At 39.6% G+C, this 18,275-nt stretch overlaps 5 non-coding genes across 5 annotated transcripts; all 5 read left to right on the forward strand.

Annotated features, from left to right (window-relative positions):
* The first annotated feature begins 330 nt into the window (after positions 1-330).
* On the forward strand, positions 331-402 carry TRNAD-GUC (transfer RNA aspartic acid (anticodon GUC)). Its single transcript has one exon. It is a non-coding gene; the product is annotated as a tRNA-Asp (tRNA).
* Positions 403-1,124: 722 nt separating this feature from the next.
* TRNAD-GUC (transfer RNA aspartic acid (anticodon GUC)) lies at positions 1,125-1,196 on the forward strand. Its single transcript has one exon. It is a non-coding gene; the product is annotated as a tRNA-Asp (tRNA).
* Positions 1,197-15,303: 14,107 nt separating this feature from the next.
* Positions 15,304-15,375, forward strand: TRNAD-GUC (transfer RNA aspartic acid (anticodon GUC)). The gene has a single exon. It is a non-coding gene; the product is annotated as a tRNA-Asp (tRNA).
* A 2,120-nt stretch (positions 15,376-17,495) lies between these two features.
* On the forward strand, positions 17,496-17,567 carry TRNAD-GUC (transfer RNA aspartic acid (anticodon GUC)). The gene has a single exon. It is a non-coding gene; the product is annotated as a tRNA-Asp (tRNA).
* Positions 17,568-18,203: 636 nt separating this feature from the next.
* TRNAD-GUC (transfer RNA aspartic acid (anticodon GUC)) lies at positions 18,204-18,275 on the forward strand. The gene has a single exon. It is a non-coding gene; the product is annotated as a tRNA-Asp (tRNA).

The raw sequence follows: 18,275 nt of genomic DNA on the forward strand, positions 1-18,275 counted from the left end.
AGTAGTGACCCCTGGTGGCTAATAGTTATAAGCTGCAAATGATAAAGTGAGCTGATTATATATATATATATAGATATATATAAATATATATATTGATAGTTAGAAAGATAGCCAGATAGACAGATCGATAGATAGATATTTATTTCAATGAAATAATTTCTTGATAAAACTGATTGTTTTTGGCTAGGAATTTCTGTATTGTAATATTTAGGAAAAAAGATTACTTGTCCTAACCAAAAGCAGCAAATCTGCCTATTACAATACTGTGAATTGATCGAGGGTATGCCTTAACCCCAAGGAGGTGAGCACTGTTTAACTGATGCCAATAAGTCCTCGTTAGTATAGTGGTCAGTATCCCCGCCTGTCACGCGGGAGACCGGGGTTCAATTCCCCGACGGGGAGGCGATTCATTTTATTCACACAATGAAATAAAATGATGTACTTTCTAACATTGTAAAATATATCTGTCATTATCCTTGCCTATTCTGATTGAGAAAAAAGGTTGAATTCACTGATGGCCAAAATGCTTACTGATGTGTTAACTGAAATTCAGAATATGCTCTGAATATTTCAATATGCACAGGCGTACCATCAAAAACACTTTACATCTGCATTCTCTTGGAAAATGAGATGAAGCAGTGGTTAATCCTAGGCTGCTGTTCCACTCGATTGGCACAATTTAGAAGTAGAATGACTGCTTTTGGTTAGTAGTGACCCCTGGTGGCTAATAGTTATAAGCTGCAAATTGCAATGTGAGCTGATTATATATATATATATATATATATATATATATATATATATATATATATATATATATATATATATATATATATATATATATACATATATATATATATATATATATATATATATATAAATATATATATTGATAGTTAGAAAGATAGCCAGATAGACAGATCGATAGATAGATATTTATTTCAATGAAATAATTTCTTGATAAAACTGATTGTTTTTGGCTAGGAATTTCTGTATTGTAATATTTAGGAAAAAAGATTACTTGTCCTAACCAAAAGCAGCAAATCTGCCTATTACAATACTGTGAATTGATCGAGGGTATGCCTTAACCCCAAGGAGGTGAGCACTGTTTAACTGATGCCAATAAGTCCTCGTTAGTATAGTGGTCAGTATCCCCGCCTGTCACGCGGGAGACCGGGGTTCAATTCCCCGACGGGGAGGCGATTCATTTTATTCACACAATGAAATAAAATGATGTACTTTCTAACATTGTAAAATATATCTGTCATTATCCTTGCCTATTCTGATTGAGAAAAAAGGTTGAATTCACTGATGGCCAAAATGCTTACTGATGTGTTAACTGAAATTCAGAATATGCTCTGAATATTTCAATATGCACAGGCGTACCATCAAAAACACTTTACATCTGCATTCTCTTGGAAAATGAGATGAAGCAGTGGTTAATCCTAGGCTGCTGTTCCACTCGATTGGCACAATTTAGAAGTAGAATGACTGCTTTTGGTTAGTAGTGACCCCTGGTGGCTAATAGTTATAAGCTGCAAATGGCAATGTGAGCTGATTATATATATATTCACTGAAAAAACCATAGGTTATAGACCATATATAGTTAGGAATTAGCATTTAAAAAACCTTATTTTACTCACACAAAACCATTGAAATTCCATATATAGTTAGTTGCACTAACTATATATTGCGCACCCGCAATCCACTGCTGATGATGTCACATATTACATCATTCATGACATGGTCAGTGACATCACTGATGACATCACTGATGACATCTCAAATGACATCACTGATGACATCTCACTTGACATCAATGATCACATCACTGATGATATCATTCATGTGACAATACAATGCATCTCCTCACATTTTAATATAACCTCTGTTTCACCCAGTGTTAAAAACAGAGTATAATTTTTGAAACCATTGACACACCAATACTAGTTACTACATACGTACTCACTGATTCCTACGTCTACACACACATTCACTCATTCACCCATACAATCATTCATACATACAATCACTCATGTTTACAACACAATCATATGCACTCATACACCTATACAGACACTCACACTCTGCCACTCATCCATGGAGTTACTCACACACCTAGTCAGTCCTGTAAAGAATCAATCACACTTCCATTTTCTACTCTATACAGTTAAACATAGAGCACCTTACGTTTTCAACCATATACTAACACATACTTACTCTCTTATACAATCATTGATACAAGTACACATTGATCTGTACAGAGTCACACACCTCCCATCCAGCCACACACACACTCAGTCTCCCATGCAAATACTTGGGCAATCAATCAATAACCCATATAGTTACTCATATAGCTACTGATCAACACATGCAGCAGTTTACAGAACAACAGACATAATGATGCACAAATTAAGACAGTTTAGTCACTAACCCATGCACTCAGTGAGACACATTTAATCACTCACTCATACATTCAGTCATGCACCTACTAAATCCTTCGTCCAGACACTTATACATCCACTCATTCTTCAATATGTAAGACATATTTTAACTTTACAGAAACATAGTCACTGGATGTTGTCATCAGTGATGTCATCAGTGATGTCATTTGAGATGTCATCAGTGATGTCATCAGTGATGTCACTGACCATGTCATGAATGATGTAATATGTGACATCATCAGCAGTGGATTGCGGGTGCGCAATATATAGTTAGTGCAACTAACTATATATGGAATTTCAATGGTTTTGTGTGAGTAAAATAAGGTTTTTTAAATGCTAATTCCTAACTATATATGGTCTATAACCTATGGTTTTTTCAGTGAATTTTCAAGGTTTTGTAAATGCTAATTCCTAACTATATATGGTCTATAACCTATGGTTTTTTCAGTGAATTTCAATGGTTTTTTAATAGCAAATATCATAAGCTGTCGAATGTCAAGTACGTGGTAAGAATTTTTTTTTTCGTGTTTATGCACACTGATCTGCTTTGATTGCTGCCCCCCACCCCTCATTTCTATTAGGAGTACTCTCTCTTTGCAGATAGTGAAGGGTAGTTAACGCAGCCCTTTCCCCCTTTGTAATCCGTCGTGCCTGCTTCTCTCTCCATTTGATTGATTGTTCTCTTTGGTTCATTCTCTATTTACAAACAAGCACAGAGTCGCAATACTCTGTTTAGTCTTTGCAGATAGCGAAAAATCGTGTAAAAAAACAAAAGGAATCGAGCAAAATCAGTAGGCCACTAATGGGATCTCTTTTGACCTCGCTAAAATAGAAACATTAGGAACAACCTGTTGAAAATAGCAATGCGTATGTATATAAGCGGCGTTCATTTGTGTTCACAGTACCCCTTGTTGATTGTTTCAATCGAGCATTGAATTGTTCGAAGTTAATTCTCTTAACGATCTTCTCTACCTGCAAACGAGGAAGAATAGGAATATTCTATCTCCCTTTGCAGATAGTGAAGGGTAGGTAACGCAAGCCTTTAACACGTCGTACCTATTTCATTCCTCATTGATTGATTGATTGTCCGAACATTGACTGTTTGGGAATTAGTTCTTTTTGGAGGTATTCCCTGTTTGCAAATAAACGTAGGAAAATCTTTGCAAGTAGTGAAAGGGTACGTAATGCGGACCGTTCTCCCCCGTTGTAATCTGTCATGCCTATCTACTCCCCACTGATTGATGCACCTTTTTCACCCGGACCATTTACTAGAGATACGTCATCTGGCCCGACCAGAGAGCACCCCTAGTGAAAAGGACATATGCAATAATAACGAAGTGATCACTGTATCCTGTTAACAGAAACTTTACCATGAAACAACCTGGAAAGAAAAAAATAGGAAAACGAAAATCAGTAGGCCACTGATGAACATGAACTTTTATTAAACAACGAACAAAGAAACGATAACATAACGTAATGATAAAACCTATTAATGTCCTAGAAACAAGAAAACGTTAAAATATGCCAGTGGTGAGAGACCAGAAAAACAGTAAGAGAAACCAAATCACCCCTCGCTGTCCCACCGCCTGCCACGCCAAAAAAATCGATAGACTAGGGAAAATGCAAGTCAGTAGAACATCCACCCCCACTCTGGAAACTTCCAAGGTGGGGCAGGGTTCCGGCTACGCCCAGCCGGGAGCAGCCCATATAAGGCAGGTCCTGCTGCCACGCCTCGGCCAGGAGATCCTAACGTAGGGTGTAGCCGGAGGAGAGGCCGAGACCAGCGGGACCCGGCCAGGGGATTGCCTTTACAACGCTGAACAGTTGCAGGGGGGGGGGATGTCTCCTCGACCCTCCCCTCTCTCTCCCAGTCCGGCCGCGGTGGCCCTTGAGAGTTGCAGGTAGTCCCGCCACATGCTCTTCCGGTCCGACCACCAACGGTCGGGGGGCCGAGGCCGACGGGATCCGGCTGCAGCCGATAAACCAAGAAACCCGTTCATGGGGCCAGAGCCAGGGGCGTCCGGCCGACATCCACCGGAAGCCCGGCCCGAAGACGGACGGGACACTTCTTTCTTTTATAATGGCTGCGACAACACTGGAGGGGGATGTCTTGCACATGCCTCCGACCCCCCCCTCGTCCTCATCGCCTGGTCCGGCCATAACAAATCTCAAGCGAGACGCCGTGGGGTGCACTGGGAGGGAGAGACGGTGCGAACAGGCCTCTCCCGCCTCCCCAGGTGGAGGCTTCCCAGCTGCACCCTCAGCGCTCCAGGCGGTGGCATCCTAACAACTACAGTGCTGCACAGTTTCGGAACGACCTAGATAACGGTTCTTCCACTGTGGCCATGCTGCAACGTCTCGCCCGGCAGGGTGGAGCCCGTCCGCTCATGTGACCCCGCGATCGCCGGTAGCTGCCGAACTCTCAAAATGGCGGTCGACCTGGCAAGAGCGGGCCCAACATAAAGAAATGGCCCGGTCACTGGTTGACTCCACCACCGTAGTCCTCCACGACCTTGAAGATTCTAGAGGAGCCGCGGGAGTCTCCGACCCCCGATGGGGAATGACTGCCATGATCGCCCGTGGAGTGACGAAACTGTATCCGCGGGACGTCGGCGCTCCCATGCTGGCGCCAGCCTCACTTTGAATTACTACAATCCTGCAGACCTTACTTCCGGTGAAAGCACAGTGTGACCCGGTAGGAAAAATTATTGCACCCCCTCCCCTTTTTGACTGATAGTTCAAACCACCGATCCTTTCCTTTGCCCTTTTAACGGAACTTTGGACTGCCTCCCCCTCTTTTACATTTTCTAGAGAAAACAAAACATTAACCACTACATTAGCATAGCAGTTGACACCAGAACTGTTTTCAAATTGAAAACCAACAACATCTTCAACAGAATCCTTTTTGTTTCTGCTGTGACCCTGCTACAGCACAGGCATTGTCCCCAGCAGTAATTCTGCAATGCCGGTAAGAATAGCTGTGGTGCCTACTGGACTCACTCACCCCCGCGGCGCCCCACGCCGTTTTTTGCTGGGCGGCAACTTACTAGACATCACTTTCGTGCCATCTAGATTTCAGCGCGTTCTGCTGCCTTGGAACTATTCGCACAACAGACCGCTACTGACAAGAATATTTCATTATTGGTGCTGTCAATTTCAATAAATCTATTGGATAATTAAAAAGAAATTGCCACGGTCTCTTCGTTGTTTAAATGTTTTTACTGTTTTTGTTTTGTTGTATATATTTATATGTTATTAAAGTTTTATATTCCTACTACTTTGTTGGAGTGCTATATATTTTTAATGTGACACATAATTGTAAAAACTTTGATGTACAAAGAGTCATTCCTGGAATCTTCCGCTTCAGGCTCGGTCCCCTCCCCAATCACAATACAGGATGGTTTTCAGATAGTAGGAACGCGTGTGCTGTGACGGATCACATCGGGTGTGGGCCTTGATCTACTATAACTCCTTTGAAGAGGGGTGATTCTTTACAGCTGGGGCCATAAACTACATCTGCAGGGCTAGCTGATAGCCTAGGACCGGCCTGGACATTCGGACACAGAGGAAGAGGAGTGTCAGAGGGTGCGGTAGTGAATAGGGCGAAAGGGAGGTGTCGGGCGGGCACAGAGTGTGATTCTCAGGGAAGAGCAGCGCAGATGGGGGAAGGTTTATTGCCCATGCATAAGACAGAGAGCGGTGGTGACCAGTGCCTGGGGGAGATGCTTACGAGGGTGAGGAGCCATGCTACGAATCGACAGCGTGCAGAGAGTGGGTCTGGTCAAGACATCTAAAATGGCTGCCGTGCACGACAAAAGTGTGGCATTTCAAAAAAGGCAAGATGGCGCAGACAATGTTTTTCAACACTTCCTCATTTCCTTCGAATCGAACGTTAACAGACGTTGGGGCATATTACCAAAGTTAAGCGATATTTATCGCTAACGATGCTTACCAACCAATTTTTTACCACTAAGCATCGTCAGAAATTATCGAAGATAAACCTTACTATTATCAAGGTTTATCGCAAATGCGATAATAAACGGCCGCAATGCATGAATATCGCTAAAAAGTCAGCGATATTCATGCATTACCGAGCTAATACTCTTAGCCATGTTATCCACCTCCCATTGGATAACATGGCTAAGAACTGCTCAGGGCAGGTGTTACTTTTTGGAGATATTCGCGCTTAGCGCGAATATCTCCAAAAGTTGGTAATAGGAGATAGATATCTTGCATGTTGTAATGCAAGTTATTGTGGTATATGGAACTCATACCATAATCTCTCAGGAAAGCAGAAACTGATCCTTTTGGGACCGCCTAAAAAGGCCTAGAGGGTGAGGAGTACTCTACTTTGCCCCCTTTTCACGTTCCGAACTATTTTATTTTACTCTCTTCTGTAATTACACAAAATACCAGCGATAAGATGCATCGGAGACACACAGTGAGAGAAAGGAGGCCGGAGATGAAGAAGACATGTCAAATACACATTGGAGATAATATAGTGGCAGAAGGGAAGTAAATATGAGTAAACTTACCATGTAACATAAAAATGTTGCACTCTATACTATAAGTCTCATTTTATACTACAATCACTTCGCTACAACCTCATAAATTAAAAATAAAAATAAATAATGTCTCAAACAATTTTTGATTTCTAAATATAAATTTATTCTTCAGAATTTTCTAAATTTGAAACAACTAGTAACATGTCCTCATCAGTAATTTCCTCTTCAATCATCTCATCTGGAATCTCCTCATTAAAAGTCTGCAATGATGATTCTTGTAACTCTATGGTCTCCAAACACTCGATAAATTCGCCATCAAGAGATTGATCAAAAAAATCATTCAAGTCATCTCCTCCTTCTGACAATATTTCATTATTGGTGCTGTCCATTTCAATCAATGTAGTGGAATCATTCAAGTCATCTCCTCGTGACAATATTTCATTATTGGTGCTCTCAATTTCAATCAATGTAGTGGAATCATTCAAGTCATCTCCTCCTTGTGACAATATTTCATTATTGGTGCTGTCCATTTCAATCAATCTAATGGAATCATACAAGCCATCTCCTCCTTGTGACAATATTTCATTATTGGTGCTCTCAATTTCAATCAATGTAGTGGAATCATTCAAGTCATCTCCTTGTGACAATATTTCATTCTTGGTGCTGTCCATTTCAATCAATCTAATGGAATCATACAAGTCATGTCCTCCTTGTGACAATATTTCATTATTGGTGCTCTCAATTTCAATCAATGTAGTGGACAATTCAAAAGAAATTGCCACGGTCTCTTCATTGTGAGCCATTTTATTTTGAAATTGCTTGCTGTAAATTGCAGAAAAAAATAATCACTTTCATTTATCGTTTTTAGTAATACATAATATAAAACTAACTTCATCAAGTATTTAGTATAACAGAAGGACTGCAAATAAATAACAGAAAACATTTTTCAAATTATCTTCAAGTGTACAACATAGTTCCCCTTACAAATTAACAACTCACCTTTTTAAAAGTAGCAGAAGTGTTAGTACTGTGTAAATCAAACACCAGAAATTCACCACCAAAAATTCCTCACAAATGTACCTCAGACAGTAGTATCACAAAATGGCTGTGGTTTCCTCTCATTTGACATATATACATAACCAATTAACTTTCATCACACACAAATACAAAACCAAAGTAACATTTTAATTGGTTCTAAATTTCAACACTTTCAAATGTGTTTTCCCCATGCAATTTTCCATAGGACATTTACATACGTCTACAGCCTGAATGGCTGAACGGAATTACACCAAACTTGGCAAAATGGTACATCAAACCTAAGAGGTCAGGAATGATCTACTATGCCCCCTTATGGTCATTTCCCCCTTCGCTTTGGCCTCCTCTTGTCTCTCAATCCTACCGAGGGACAAGATGGCGGCCGCTACGGACTGTTTGGAATGTTGACAGACGCCGGAGAACCAATCAGCTTCGCAAAGCTCCGTAACGCGAAAAGTACGCGAAGCGGAGCGCTGTTACAGATATATATCTTTTTTTCAACGTTAATTTCTCAAAATCCACTGGAGCACATATATTGAGACCTAGCAAAGGCACATCGGGCTACCAGTCCCTAATATTTTGCCAAGTTTCGTGCAAATCCATTCAGCCGTTCGATTATTATTATTTTGTTTTTTTTTTGCCCCGCGGGGCCCTTTTAAAACCTCCACATCAAACCTAGGGGGTCAGCGAGGATCTACTATGCCCCCTTATAGTTATTTCCCCCTTTGTTTTGACCTCCTCTTGTCTCTCGATCCTACCGAGAGACAAGATGGCGGCCGCTACGGACTGTTTGGAATGTTGACAGACGCCGGAGAACCAATCAGCTTCGCTTCACAAAGCTCCGTTGCGCGAAAAGTCCGCGAACCAGAGCGCTAACCGGTCCGCTGTTACAGATATATATCTTTTTTTAAACGTTAATTTCTCAAAATCCACTGGAGCACATATATTGAGACCTACAAAAGGCACATCGGGCTACCAGTCCCTACAATTTTGCCAAGTTTCGTGCAAATCCATTCAGCCGTTCGGGCTAAAAGTGAGGCCAACCGCCCTATGGAAAACTCAATGTTAAAAACACGTTTTGGGACCCCCCTTTTTTCTCGGCCCCCACTGGACGAACCCCCCCCAAATTTTCAAGGGCTGCTCAGAAACAAAATGTGCCATTTTCCTGAAAATTTCAGCCGATTCCGTCCACAAACGCCAAAGTTACTAGACATAGAATTTTCAAAAAACCCATAGAGAAAAAATCCTAACTATATATACCTACTGGCGACCGCCAGTAGGTAATATATATATATATATATATATATATATATATATATACATATATATATATATAGAAGCTCCGTGGTCTCCCTCAGTGAAAAAAGGAAACTCCAAGCACTCCAGGTACAGCAAAACGAGGATTTTATTACGGCTTACAGCAAGCAAGAGATGACAGACGCGTTTCAAACACAAAAGTCCTTCCTCAGTGTCAGTGTAAAGCTGCGCGCGGCTTGTATTCATACACGCCTTCACAGAAAGTGAAGGCGGACTCATGGTATCGGTATGGGTGTTCATTCATGACTATTACCAGGAATAACGTGGCGGCCATTGCACAATGGGAAAAACGTCATAATACATTTTGTAAATCAACCATTGCTTAGCAATAGCGTTCATAACTCCACTTGGCCAAGATTATTGTAAATACAAAATTAGAGGCATAAAAATAATGAGCGCCTAATCAGGCCGTGAATCGGCTTGTACCTGGTTTTAACTCCAAATTACATTCTACATCCCACTAGATACCAGAGAATAACAAAAAATTGACCGTAAATTGTAAACCAACAATGGCATGTCTTTTACCAGAGATAACAATTGAATCTCGCCGTGTATCGGCACTTCTCCGGTGTTCATAATAGATATTAGTCTACCGGAGACAAATTGGTAATATCAGGCTGTTACATGCCTTACTGTGATTTTAGAAAGAATAAGTGCATGAGAGAAATCTATATACATATGTGTGTGTGGATACTTAATTTGCAAAGATAGCATCAAAATTCAAAATTCAAGAGTTCAATAAACCACCTAGCTTATGTCCAATATATACTTCAAAAATTATTTACAGTAGACATATTTGCAAGTTGTTAGAACTCATAAGAGAGACCCATCATAAGTCAAAAGACAAGAACAAAGCAAGGAAACAAGGACTGAATCAAAATCAAAATCAAAATCACAATATATAAATTGCACTAAAAGTGCAAAATGTATAGAATATATACAATATATACAATATATACAAGGTATGTAGACAGATCATGATCGATCATAAATTTGACCAGAATGTGGAACTCGATGTTCAATTTCAGTAATAGGTTCCTAGATATAATATACATTACAAACAACGTTGCTATCAGTAGGTAGTAGCTGCTTGGGATGGAGGTGTGATGACCTGAGTTGAGACTTCTCATTACTTCTTTTGTTTAGATGTTATATTACTCTCTCTCCATCCCTATTTTTTATTATTAGCGGCCTAGGTGCACTGTAAATTCCTCCCCGATGTTAAGCCCAAATGGACTCTTGGTCTGCAGATCTATGATAAATCTAGACTCTAATCTGCGAAGACTCAAGAGTCTATCTCCTCCTCGAGGATGCAAAGGTACATGATCAATACCAAAATACCTAAGCAATTCTCTATTGCTCGCATGGACTTTGGCAAAGTGCCGCGCAACAGGATAGGCAACATCCTTATTGGTTATTGCCCTCTGGTGTTCAAGTATTCGCAATTTTACGTTGTTTATTGTACTGCCAATATACTGAAGTCCGCATGGGCAGACCAGACAGTAAACAACGTAAGGGGTGGTACAGGTGATGAATTTATTGATTGGCCTCGGTTGACTCAAACCCGGGACATTGTATTTAAGTGTCCTTCTACTATTCTCGCAGGCACGACATTTACCGCAAGGGTAGAAGCCCTTCATATCTCTTAACTTCCCACTCGATTTTTGTTCAATCGGTTTCAGATGGCTTTGTACCAGATTGTCCCTAAGGGATTTGGTTTTCCTAAAAGTGAGGAGCGGTTTGTCTGGGACATCTTTCCCTATGACTGGATCTGTACGTAATATGTGCCAGCTTCTGGTGAGTATTCTCCTCAGCTGATTGGCCTCAGAAGAGTAGGTGGTGACCATTCGAAATTTACCTGTGGTATCCGAATCTTTTTTAGTTTCCATGTTTGGGGCAAGGAGTTGTTTTCTGGGGATTCTTAGTACCTTGTTATAGGTGTCATTTAGCAACGTTTCATCATAGCCTCTGTTAAGAAATCTAGCAATGCATCCCCTAGCCGCGATAGCGAAATCTCTCTCAAGCGAGCAATTCCGTCGTAATCTTAACAGTTCGCCGTAGGGGATACTGCGAATGAGACTGGGGGGATGACTACTACCGGCATGTAAAATACTATTCCCGGCAGTGGGTTTCCTATATAGGGCCGTTTCTAACCTCCCTTGATTGACAAAGACCCTCAAATCCAGATAGTGTACCTCAGTCCTACTTATTTCAGAGGTGAACTTCAGATGTAACTGGTTCAAATTGATGTCCTCAATGAATTCCTCTGCCTGTGTGGAGGAGCCCCTCCACACCAGGAAGAGGTCGTCGATATATCGACGCCAGACCACTATATATTTGGCCCATTTTCCATTATGCCCCGATAGGGCCACCTGCTCCTCCCACCAGCCGACGAAGAGATTCGCGTAGCTGGGGGCGAAGCAGGTTCCCATCGCGGTACCACTTGTTTGCCGATAGAGATCTTCCTGAAAAAGAAAAATGTTATTTCTTAAGCAAAAGTTCAAAAATTCTAATAACATTTTGCTATGCTCCAGATATTTTGCTGGTCTCTTCTCAAGAAAGTATCTAACAGCCTCTACACCCTGATCGTGCTGTATACTGGTGTATAGGCTGGCAATATCCATGGTTATTAATATGTACTTAGGGTCCCATGTGATCTGTTCGATCTGTCTGATGAAGTCCTTGGTATCCTTCACATATGATTTCAAATCAACCACAAATTCTGAAAGAAAAGAATCAATGTATATAGAAAGATTCTCCGTAAGACTTCCCTTGGAGGACACAATCGGACGTCCAGGTGGGCACACTAGATCTTTATGTACCTTAGGTAATTGGTAAAAGGTGGGCGTTGTTGGTTCCGGGTTTCTAAGAAATAGGAATTCATTCATGTCTATCATCTGTTTGTTTCGCCATCTAGTCAGGAGATCATGATAGAGTTTAATGCTTGTGGTGTAGATTTCTCTATCGATTAACTCATAACTCAGTTGATCTTGCAATTGTCTTAAGGATTCCTGACAATATTGCTTGCGTGATAGCAGGACGACATTGCCTCCCTTGTCGGAGGGCTTCACGATGATCTCTTTATTGGTGCTTAGAGTCTCCAGAGCTGTATTTTGCCCTGCCGTGAGATTACTCCTGAATTTCGATCTCTTGGAATTGGATAGCCTATGTTGCATCAGATCTTTAGTCACTGCATCTGAAAAGGTGTCTATGGCATCATATGCCATTTGAGGATTAAACTGGGAAGGTGCTTTGAACGCCGTGATGGGTGATTGCTGTTCAATGTGGTGTGCCCCTTGTGTCTCTGGGCTGCCATTTGCATCATCAATCAGTTGCTCCTCCCTAAGATCCTCCAAGGTTCTGGCCGTGTGCAGGTCCCTTATTGACAGAACATCCGTAGAAGTGATTGTCGTCTTCTTTTTTGATTTCTTTGTCTCTCCTAGGTCAGGTTTCATTTTATGAAATTTGTGGAGTTTTAGCTTGCGGGTCAGTTTGAAAAGGTCGATACGGGTCTGGGTATACTCAAGTCCTTTATTAGGGCAAAAGCTGAGTCCCAATTGTAGGGTTTGCTCTTCTTCTTTTGATAGGATCTTATCCGTTAGGTTGATGACGGTAGGACTGATGTCTACCACCTCTTCCCCCTCTTCTTGCTAGTTAGAAAGATAGCCAGATAGACAGATCGATAGATAGATATTTATTTCAATGAAATAATTTCTTGATAAAACTGATTGTTTTTGGCTAGGAATTTCTGTATTGTAATATTTAGGAAAAAAGATTACTTGTCCTAACCAAAAGCAGCAAATCTGCCTATTACAATACTGTGAATTGATCGAGGGTATGCCTTAACCCCAAGGAGGTGAGCACTGTTTAACTGATGCCAATAAGTCCTCGTTAGTATAGTGGTCAGTATCCCCGCCTGTCACGCAGGAGTCCGGGGATCAATTCCCCGACGGGGAGGCGATTCCTTTTATTCACACAATTAAATAAAATGATGCACTTTCTAACATTGTGAAATATATCTGTCATTATCCTTGCCTATTCCGATTGAGAAAAAAGGTTGAATTCACAGATGGACAAAATGCTTACTGATGTGTTAACTGAAATTCAGAATATGCTCTGAATATTTCAATATGCACAGGCGTACCATCAAAAACACTTTACATCTGCATTCTCTTGGAAAATGAGATGAAGCAGTGGTGAATCCTAGGCTGCTGTTCCACTCGATTGGCACAATTTACAAGTAGAATGACTGCTTTTGGTTAGTAGTGACCCCTGGTGGCTAATAGTTATAAGCTGCAAATGATAAAGTGAGCTGATTATATATATATATATAGATATATATAAATATATATATTGATAGTTAGAAAGATAGCCAGATAGACAGATCGATAGATAGATATTTATTTCAATGAAATAATTTCTTGATAAAACTGATTGTTTTTGGCTAGGAATTTCTGTATTGTAATATTTAGGAAAAAAGATTACTTGTCCTAACCAAAAGCAGCAAATCTGCCTATTACAATACTGTGAATTGATCGAGGGTATGCCTTAACCCCAAGGAGGTGAGCACTGTTTAACTGATGCCAATAAGTCCTCGTTAGTATAGTGGTCAGTATCCCCGCCTGTCACGCAGGAGACCGGGGATCAATTCCCCGACGGGGAGGCGATTCCTTTTATTCACACAATTAAATAAAATGATGCACTTTCTAACATTGTAAAATATATCTGTCATTATCCTTGCCTATTCCGATTGAGAAAAAAGGTTGAATTCACAGATGGGCAAAATGCTTACTGATGTGTTAACTGAAATTCAGAATATGCTCTGAATATTTCAATATGCACAGGCGTACCATCAAAAACACTTTACATCTGCATTCTCTTGGAAAATGAGATGAAGCAGTGGTGAATCCTAGGCTGCTGTTCCACTCGATTGGCACAATTTACAAGTAGAATGACTGCTTTTGGTTAGTAGTGACCCCTGGTGGCTAATAGTTATAAGCTGCAAATGGTAAAGTGAGCTGATTATATATATATATATATAGATATATATAAATATATATATTGATAGTTAGAAAGATAGACAGATAGACAGATCGATAGATAGATATTTATTTCAATGAAATCATTTCTTGATAAAACTGATTGTTTTTGGCTAGGAATTTCTGTATTGTAATATTTAGGAAAAAAGATTACTTGTCCTAACCAAAAGCAGCAAATCTGCCTATTACAATACTGTGAATTGATCGAGGGTATGCCTTAACCCCAAGGAGGTGAGCACTGTTTAACTGATGCCAATAAGTCCTCGTTAGTATAGTGGTCAGTATCCCCGCCTGTCACGCAGGAGTCCGGGGATCAATTCCCCGACGGGGAGGCGATTCCTTTTATTCACACAATTAAATAAAATGATGCACTTTCTAACATTGTGAAATATATCTGTCATTATCCTTGCCTATTCCGATTGAGAAAAAAGGTTGAATTCACAGATGGACAAAATGCTTACTGATGTGTTAACTGAAATTCAGAATATGCTCTGAATATTTCAATATGCACAGGCGTACCATCAAAAACACTTTACATCTGCATTCTCTTGGAAAATGAGATGAAGCATTGGTGAATCCTAGGCTGCTGTTCCACTCGATTGGCACAATTTACAAGTAGAATGACTGCTTTTGGTTAGTAGTGACCCCTGGTGGCTAATAGTTATAAGCTGCAAATGATAAAGTGAGCTGATTATATATATATATATAGATATATATAAATATATATATTGATAGTTAGAAAGATAGCCAGATAGACAGATCGATAGATAGATATTTATTTCAATGAAATAATTTCTTGATAAAACTGATTGTTTTTGGCTAGGAATTTCTGTATTGTAATATTTAGGAAAAAAGATTACTTGTCCTAACCAAAAGCAGCAAATCTGCCTATTACAATACTGTGAATTGATCGAGGGTATGCCTTAACCCCAAGGAGGTGAGCACTGTTTAACTGATGCCAATAAGTCCTCGTTAGTATAGTGGTCAGTATCCCCGCCTGTCACGCGGGAGACCGGGGTTCAATTCCCCGACGGGGAGGCGATTCATTTTATTCACACAATGAAATAAAATGATGTACTTTCTAACATTGTAAAATATATCTGTCATTATCCTTGCCTATTCTGATTGAGAAAAAAGGTTGAATTCACTGATGGCCAAAATGCTTACTGATGTGTTAACTGAAATTCAGAATATGCTCTGAATATTTCAATATGCACAGGCGTACCATCAAAAACACTTTACATCTGCATTCTCTTGGAAAATGAGATGAAGCAGTGGTTAATCCTAGGCTGCTGTTCCACTCGATTGGCACAATTTAGAAGTAGAATGACTGCTTTTGGTTAGTAGTGACCCCTGGTGGCTAATAGTTATAAGCTGCAAATGGCAATGTGAGCTGATTATATATATATATATATATATATATATATATATATATATATATATATATATATACATATATATATATATATATATATATATATATATATATATATATAAATATATATATTGATAGTTAGAAAGATAGCCAGATAGACAGATCGATAGATAGATATTTATTTCAATGAAATAATTTCTTGATAAAACTGATTGTTTTTGGCTAGGAATTTCTGTATTGTAATATTTAGGAAAAAAGATTACTTGTCCTAACCAAAAGCAGCAAATCTGCCTATTACAATACTGTGAATTGATCGAGGGTATGCCTTAACCCCAAGGAGGTGAGCACTGTTTAACTGATGCCAATAAGTCCTCGTTAGTATAGTGGTCAGTATCCCCGCCTGTCACGCAGGAGACCGGGGATCAATTCCCCGACGGGGAGGCGATTCCTTTTATTCACACAATTAAATAAAATGATGCACTTTCTAACATTGTAAAATATATCTGTCATTATCCTTGCCTATTCCGATTGAGAAAAAAGGTTGAATTCACAGATGGACAAAATGCTTACTGATGTGTTAACTGAAATTCAGAATATGCTCTGAATATTTCAATATGCACAGGCGTACCATCAAAAACACTTTACATCTGCATTCTCTTGGAAAATGAGATGAAGCAGTGGTGAATCCTAGGCTGCTGTTCCACTCGATTGGCACAATTTACAAGTAGAATGACTGCTTTTGGTTAGTAGTGACCCCTGGTGGCTAATAGTTATAAGCTGCAAATGATAAAGTGAGCTGATTATATATAGATATATATAGATATATATAAATATATATATTGATAGTTAGAAAGATAGCCAGATAGACAGATCGATAGATAGATATTTATTTCAATGAAATAATTTCTTGATAAAACTGATTGTTTTTGGCTAGGAATTTCTGTATTGTAATATTTAGGAAAAAAGATTACTTGTCCTAACCAAAAGCAGCAAATCTGCCTATTACAATACTGTGAATTGATCGAGGGTATGCCTTAACCCCAAGGAGGTGAGCACTGTTTAACTGATGCCAATAAGTCCTCGTTAGTATAGTGGTCAGTATCCCCGCCTGTCACGCAGGAGTCCGGGGATCAATTCCCCGACGGGGAGGCGATTCCTTTTATTCACACAATTAAATAAAATGATGCACTTTCTAACATTGTGAAATATATCTGTCATTATCCTTGCCTATTCCGATTGAGAAAAAAGGTTGAATTCACAAATGGACAAAATGCTTACTGATGTGTTAACTGAAATTCAGAATATGCTCTGAATATTTCAATATGCACAGGCGTACCATCAAAAACACTTTACATCTGCATTCTCTTGGAAAATGAGATGAAGCAGTGGTGAATCCTAGGCTGCTGTTCCACTCGATTGGCACAATTTACAAGTAGAATGACTGCTTTTGGTTAGTAGTGACCCCTGGTGGCTAATAGTTATAAGCTGCAAATGATAAAGTGAGCTGATTATATATATATATATAGATATATATAAATATATATATTGATAGTTAGAAAGATAGCCAGATAGACAGATCGATAGATAGATATTTATTTCAATGAAATAATTTCTTGATAAAACTGATTGTTTTTGGCTAGGAATTTCTGTATTGTAATATTTAGGAAAAAAGATTACTTGTCCTAACCAAAAGCAGCAAATCTGCCTATTACAATACTGTGAATTGATCGAGGGTATGCCTTAACCCCAAGGAGGTGAGCACTGTTTAACTGATGCCAATAAGTCCTCGTTAGTATAGTGGTCAGTATCCCCGCCTGTCACGCGGGAGACCGGGGTTCAATTCCCCGACGGGGAATCGATTCATTTTATTCACACAATGAAATAAAATGATGTACTTTCTAACATTGTAAAATATATCTGTCATTATCCTTGCCTATTCTGATTGAGAAAAAAGGTTGAATTCACTGATGGCCAAAATGCTTACTGATGTGTTAACTGAAATTCAGAATATGCTCTGAATATTTCAATATGCACAGGCGTACCATCAAAAACACTTTACATCTGCATTCTCTTGGAAAATGAGATGAAGCAGTGGTGAATCCTAGGCTGCTGTTCCACTCGATTGGCACAATTTACAAGTAGAATGACTGCTTTTGGTTAGTAGTGACCCCTGGTGGCTAATAGTTATAAGCTGCAAATGATAAAGTGAGCTGATTATATATATATATATATAGATATATATAAATATATATATTGATAGTTAGAAAGATAGCCAGATAGACAGATCGATAGATAGATATTTATTTCAATGAAATAATTTCTTGATAAAACTGATTGTTTTTGGCTAGGAATTTCTGTATTGTAATATTTAGGAAAAAAGATTACTTGTCCTAACCAAAAGCAGCAAATCTGCCTATTACAATACTGTGAATTGATCGAGGGTATGCCTTAACCCCAAGGAGGTGAGCACTGTTTAACAGATGCCAATAAGTCCTCGTTAGTATAGTGGTCAGTATCCCCGCCTGTCACGCGGGAGACCGGGGTTCAATTCCCCGACGGGGAG

This window comes from Lissotriton helveticus, chromosome 1_2 (genome assembly GCF_964261635.1).
Source record: "Lissotriton helveticus chromosome 1_2, aLisHel1.1, whole genome shotgun sequence".
NCBI lineage: Eukaryota > Metazoa > Chordata > Amphibia > Caudata > Salamandridae > Lissotriton > Lissotriton helveticus.